This window comes from Camellia sinensis, chromosome 13 (genome assembly GCF_055761805.1).
Source record: "Camellia sinensis isolate YWXY chromosome 13, ASM5576180v1, whole genome shotgun sequence".
Lineage (NCBI taxonomy): Eukaryota > Viridiplantae > Streptophyta > Magnoliopsida > Ericales > Theaceae > Camellia > Camellia sinensis.
In genome coordinates, this window is record NC_138973.1 from 13,706,784 (window position 1) to 13,713,636 (window position 6,853).

The window sequence follows — 6,853 nt, forward strand, 5'->3', positions numbered from 1 at the left end:
TCCTTGTTGTAGTCAAACAATTTGCGCGAGATGTATGTTATGCCAAATTGTGTGCCAAATTTAATGCCTCAACGCTATTATACTCAACCAACATTCCAGTTAGTAATTAAGGTTCATATGGATATGACATTGGGGTATGCTATTCTGAAGAATCAAATAGTCGAATGTGTAGTGAGGTTATTTCATTAACTTTGGCGATGGATATGACAATTTTTGTACATTGTTTGGCCCTTTGCTGCTGTGTGTTGTTAATTTTTTTTTTTTTGGTTGTCTTAGGCTTTCGACAAGCACAAACAGGTGGAACGTACTATAAATTTCAGTCATAGCAACTCATAAATTTCATTGTTTATGAAACTGCCATATCCATCTGTTGCTCAAACAGTTGTTATCCATCCGTTGCTCAAAAAGTTATTGTCCTTGTTGTTTATTTTGCTGCTGGCCATATTTTGTTGCTGTCCATTTTTATGTTGCTTAAGTTATTTTTTGGGTGAACATGTATGAGTTTCTTTGGTGTGAAACCAAAATGTTGTTGATTTAAAGTTTGAGAATATTTGTTAATTCAGTTTGGTATGGAATGTACTTAAAACTGTGCAAAAGTTGGTAAAATTGGCCTGAAATTACTGAAATTTAGGTTCTTTAGTGTTCATTCTACTGTTTGTATCCCCTAATTGGAGTCATGATAGTGGTGGTTCTCTATGTCATTTTTACAATGCTGTTACAATGCAGAAGAACATATGCCTCTGGTTTGCAAGTGGTGGGTGTCACAATTTCTAAGTTCTTTAATCTTTCACAATTTCTAAGTTTTTGTTTAGATGCTTCTTTTTGTACTTCTTTCTAAACTCCTCTATGAACACAACAAAGGCAGTAAACAGGTTTCCATAAGAATGATAGAAAATACAATGAAATACACCATCGCTTTCAAATTATTTTCTATCCTTTCAAGCCTTCGACCATAGTCATTTTCCATGTCATCAAGCCTTATCCTTACATCATTATTCTACTGTTATAGCATCACAAGCTCTAGTGTTAGAACAGATTATGGACGTAATGTCTTCATTATCTTCATCCACAAACTTGAAGCAATTGCAATGGGCAGTGTTACTCTACAATGCATGATAATCAATTAGTTGAATAAGATAAATTAATTTGTCACTACTAAAGGATTACTTTGTCCAATACATACTTACATATTTTGATGGGCAAACAAAAAACAAACACCCTTGATTTCCATTCTCATTAGTTCTTATAATATATATGGCAGCGGTTCTTCCACAATTGCACAGTCTCGGTTGTAATCTAGTGTTGCTATTGTTAGAAGAAGAAGCCATTTTTTAAATCTGCATACACAATACAAACAATCTCACAACTATAGGTGCTGTAAGCTTTGTTGTTTTATTGTTTATTATTTAGTTTCTTTCGAAAGATTGTCATGTAGTTGATTGATGTGTTTTTCACTCTATGGAAGTGTCCAATGCATCCCCAAAAAGATGTCTCATACAATTTACCAATAATACACAACAACCATATGGACTGACAATATTCCTTGTAACAATCTCATAATCAAGTGTAACACTTAAAGCATAATACAATAATGGCAAGATCATGCTAGTAGAAGCCCCAAAGTCCCAAAGTCTCATAGACAAGAAATTTGTAATGTTGTGCTATGCTTGTGTTTGAAGCAGGATTAGCATTCATGTGAAAATAAATTATTTGTAAAGTCTCATACACAAGGTCTAAATTAAATGATTTGTAATTAGACACATATGGCAGTTCTATGCTTGTGTTTGTAGCAGGATCAACACTTATGAGAAAATATTTATTACAAGGAGGTCTTTCCACCAAATAATATAGAGTTATGCCAATAACAGAAGTTACTTCTTCATCTTTCTATGTGGATGGTTCTAAATCATAAATTTTTTATAATAGTACAATTTTGTCAGTCATTTTGTTTTCACAAGCAAACAAATATATGAACATAGCATTTGAATATCATATTCTCAGAGGAAGGGGACAGAGAATCATATCAATGTCCATGTTGCCCACATGTCAAATATTTATCTCTTTTGTTTCATCTTCTTTTAGAAGCTTAGAAGCCAAATGAAACATAAGGCTCTAGTTCTTTACATTGAAATTTTATAAATAAATAAAATACTCCATGTGTGATACTTGTGTGTGACATTAACAGAAGGAGGTCTCTTTACCAAAATAATATAGAGTTATGCCCATAACAGAAGTTGTTTCTTCATCTATGTATGTGGATGGTCCTAAATTATATCATATTTCTAGAGGAGAGGGACGGAGAGAGAGATAGAAAGTAAAATCAGAAAATAAAACACAATAAACTAATCTGAGATGGAACTAATCCAAAAGGTCATAGCACTACAAATATCAAGTCAATAACACCCAAATCACAGCCCTAATTTTTGCCTGTTGGAATCCCAAATCAAAACCCTAATTTTAAAATTTCAAATCTATTTTGTCCATCACAACCCTAACTTTTTAATTTCAGCATTTCGAGAATGATCCTAGTTCATCTATGGCCTGAGAACCCACATTCTCCTCAACAAATTTCTTCGCTAATGCATATGGTGGTCACGGTGGAGCTATGGTTCGCGAAACAGAGAAAATGAGGGGTGGAGCGGTGGGTTAGGTTTAGGGGTCGCTGTCGTTGGGAGTGGGTCGCCATCAGGAGTGGTCACCGGTGCAACTAGCTTCGGTGGAAGAGAAAAGGTCAGTGTGAGGCTAAGTGAGAGTGAGAGTGAGAATGACTCGAATCTATAACCTATTTGTATATATAGCAACGAGCGAGAAAGTGTGAGTGTGAGGCTGAGATCAGCCGTTGCAAGGAGGAAATGAATGAGGATATTTAAGGAGGGGATATGAACTCTATCAATTGACGCAAGTAGCACTTATGGATTTTTTTTTTTTTTTTTTGAACACCCATTTAGCACTTTATAGATTATAGATCTGATTTTGTCTACTCAATTCACTTCCTTGATTTTCTCACTAAAATCACTGTTTTGACTAGGATCTAAAATAATCAACCCAAGTAAAAAATAAAATAAAACAACTCTAAAGCCTCGTTTGGAAATATATTACTTTAGTAATTTTTTGACTTTTTATGAAAATATTTGCAAAAAAGTATAGAGAGTAATGTGACAACTTATACTGATTTTTTGACTTTTTAACTAAAACAGAAGGTTACCAAAATGAGGCTTAAAGCATAAATAATTTAAAGTAATTGAATTTTTATAAAAGTACAAGTTAAAACTAGTGTTTCATATCATAATTTTCACTTACATCAAATACAAATATAGGCTCAGTTGTATTTTTATGAAAGTTAATTATTTTGAATTTTATCTATTTAAATGCAATCAATTATAAAGGTAAATTATAGTAACAATAATAAACAAATTAAGAGGCATATGAATTCTAATTTAGATCTAGTTTTTTCGTAATTTTTTACTTATTTTCTATTTTTGTGAAGTATTAGTTTTAGCTTTTAGTTAAAAATATGTCAAAAATATAATTTTAAAATTACTTAAAAATTTGAAAAACCTTAAAATAGTATATTTATGGAGGCGAATGATCAATTTACTCTCTTTGAATTAAGGGAAAATTATAGGAAATGAAATTTAGAGAAAAATACTATAAAACAATAGAAAAAATTTATATGCAATGGAGGTGATAGAAAAAATGTTACACTAAGGCCTCGTTTGGAAACAAGTTTTTTTTAGTAACTTTTTAGTTTTTTGGCTAATATATGATGTAAAAAAATTAGTATGTCTGAGATGACTTTTAAGTTTTTTACGAAAAGATGTACAAAAAGTAGAGAGAAAATGAAATGTTTGAATTTTTGTATAGGTTGTTAGCTTTTTAATTTTTTTTAGTAACTTTCTGACTAAAATCACCACTTGCCAAACAAGGCCTAATAGATGACAGTAAAAAATATAGGAGAGAGATAGAGACATATAAATAGGATCTAAAAGTAGTGGGACATAATAAGTCTTTGTTTGAAATGTGAGTTGATTTTTTGGCTTTTTAGTTTTTTTAGCTATTTTAGCCTGGAGCTAAAAAGTCTCGTTTGGGATAGACTTTTTGATTTTTTTACTTTTGTGAGAGAAAAAATGAAATGATTATGGTTTAGATGTAGCATTTTGTCATATTGACTTTTTAACTTGTTTTGTCTTTTAGTGACTAAAATAGCCCCAACCTAACCCCAACATTCATGCCAAACGAACCTTCAATGAGATATTAGAAGTGGTAAGGGAGGTTGGAGGAGGAGTAGTAAAAGCATCCCTAATAGAACCCTTATATCCCCTCCTTACCTATTTTAAGAGGTTTGATGCCCCCCTATACATTTCCAGCAGCTCCCTTAAACACTCCCCTAAAATAGGAATTGCTACAGTGCCTCCGTATTTGTAGGGAGTCACTGTAACACCCTTATATTTATTTTTATTTTTTTTTTGTTTTTTTTTTGTTTTGTACACATTTATGATTTTTATTTTTTTTAAAATTTATAATGAAAAATTATATTTTAATAGAACAGAGAAAAAATATAAAGTTTGTTAATAGAATAGAGAAAGAATAGGAAGTTTGTTGAAGGAAGTAGATGAAAAAGTGATTCCTAAAATAAGGAATGAATTTTTTAATAATATTTTAGGATAAAATATAAATAATCTGGTAGGGATGTTCTAAGAAGGGGAAGAGAAATGAAGGAGAGAGCAAGAGGGGTAAAAAGGAATATCTTAAATATATATTTCATGACTTTGTAATTATTTTTCAAAATCCATACAATGATTATAAAAAAATATTATATTGTAAAATTATTTGAGAAATGAGGGACAGCGAGAGGGGTAAAAAGAAATATCTTAAATATATATTTTATGACTTTGTAATTATTTTTCAAAATCCATACTATGATTATAAAAAAAAATATTATATTGTAAATTTATTCTTTCCTAAGTCCTATTTTTCTATTACTAGTTAGACCCCCACGTGCTTTGCGCGTGGGCGTCGCGCCATCATTGGCTACGAACAAAGTTGTGACGATTACGCTATCATTGGCTAGGAATTATAGAATGAGACAAAGGCATGACAAATTGTCATTAAATTCTCTAAAATTCGTTGTATGAATTGAAAAAGGAGACAAAAAAATATAGATCGAATAATCAAATAATAAAAAATGAGGTAATTATTAGAAACAAGTTAGCCTTAAAAGTTTTGAATTCTATTATTCCATTTCAAATTAAACCTGGAAAATATGTCAAAAGTTTTTGTTAGTTAGCTTTGAAAGGAATGGAATAGCTTCACAATAATAGAATCCATGACCGTGCAAGCAAAATGAAATAACATGGATATGATTAAATCATGAATCAAAATGGAAATGATGAAATGGTCATTCTTATATTAGAAATTAGTTAGTTTTCAAAATCAGAAATCCTTCCTACCATTACCTATTTTTATAATTTAGGAATATGTCTAGATTTTCTACTAAGAGAGGAAACACTACATCTCAATAATGTGCCTGAAGAAAACATTATATTCACAAAAGAATCTACTTCCTCCAAAACAGATGGTGAGAGAGAACCTTAACTGAATGCAGCAACATGATGCAATATCTTGATAAACGACCTTCTCTCTAAAAAAACATTATATTGAATTGCAAAATAAACATCTCGATCTAACAAATGGTTGTTGGAACACCCACCCAATAATAGGCATCTTCTGCACAAAAACTAACAGTTTTGGCCAAAAGCCACTGCACAACCAAGAAAAAGTCCACGTCGAAGGAAATAATTCTGTGTACAATCATCACAAGGCAAGACCCAGAGTGGTAAATAAAAATGGGAGATAAGTACACACACTAAATAGAGGAAACATAGAGCAAACAAACCATGAAATTGCTACGTTACGTGAAAAACTACATCGAGGACTTCGGTCCAATGGTTATCATCACTGCTGATAAGAACGAGGATCTGATTCAGTGTCACCAAAATAACACAATGTTTAGTAGGCATCAAATACACAACAAGCTAAACGGAAAATGCTCAATAATGGAAAAACTAAGCAATAAAATTATGATGAGAGAAACGTTTTACTTACATTTCCCATGGCAAGTAGTCCCTTGTCAAAAAATCAAATGATTCCCAAGAATGAGAACTGTACGGGGAGGAAATAATTCTCCTCGTATAATCCTGTTGACCAAGTCCACGCTCCTCCGTACGACGTCGCTTTATCACCTGAAAACACAAACGTGAGCTAGCCGGCGGGTGTGTGCCGGAAACCTCTCCGATGCCTAAGTCAGTAAGCTAGACAAATAGACAAAGTTTTATGCTCTCAGAAAGAATTGTGTTCAAAATTACTTCCTCCAAGGTGGTGCTTATGAGCTTTTATAGGTTTCGAGTGGCATAATCCTAGTAGGACTTTTATTTCTCCATACAGAGTCCTCCTAGGATTCATACTCCTAAGGATAATGCTTATCCTTTTACACCCTCCCCCACTGCTTAAACCAAGTGGGATGGTTTCCTCCATGGCCGAACTACCATTTAACCGAAATAAAAACTGGCTATGTAGAGCTACAGAGAAGGCCGAACTATCCTTAGTTCGGACTTCTCCTCCAACTCCTTATCTCGGCTTTCCCCTGTTCAACCATGGTGTGTTTAGATCAATCTTCCAAGTAGCAAGTTCTGACCGACCTAACCATAATATGTCACGACCGGACTAAATGCAAGACCGGACTCACTTCAAACTGCCACCGGACCGGAGTTGCTTTGCACATTCTTGAACCGGAGTAACCACACCCCTCCTGGGCCGAAATAACTTCACTTCTCCTGGGCCGGAGTACCTATAC

At 33.0% G+C, this 6,853-nt stretch overlaps 1 long non-coding RNA gene across 2 annotated transcripts; it reads right to left on the minus strand.

The window, feature by feature from the left end:
- Nucleotides 1-5,463: 5,463 nt before the first annotated feature.
- On the minus strand, nt 5,464-6,163 carry LOC145805974 (uncharacterized). Of its 2 annotated transcripts, XR_014348354.1 has the most exons (3): nt 6,106-6,163; nt 5,897-5,978; nt 5,464-5,801 (listed from the first exon to the last, which is right to left on the minus strand). It is a non-coding gene; the product is annotated as an uncharacterized LOC145805974 (long non-coding RNA). The 2 variants fall into 2 exon arrangements; XR_014348353.1 differs by having other exon boundaries at nt 5,742-5,978.
- Nucleotides 6,164-6,853: the final 690 nt, after the last annotated feature.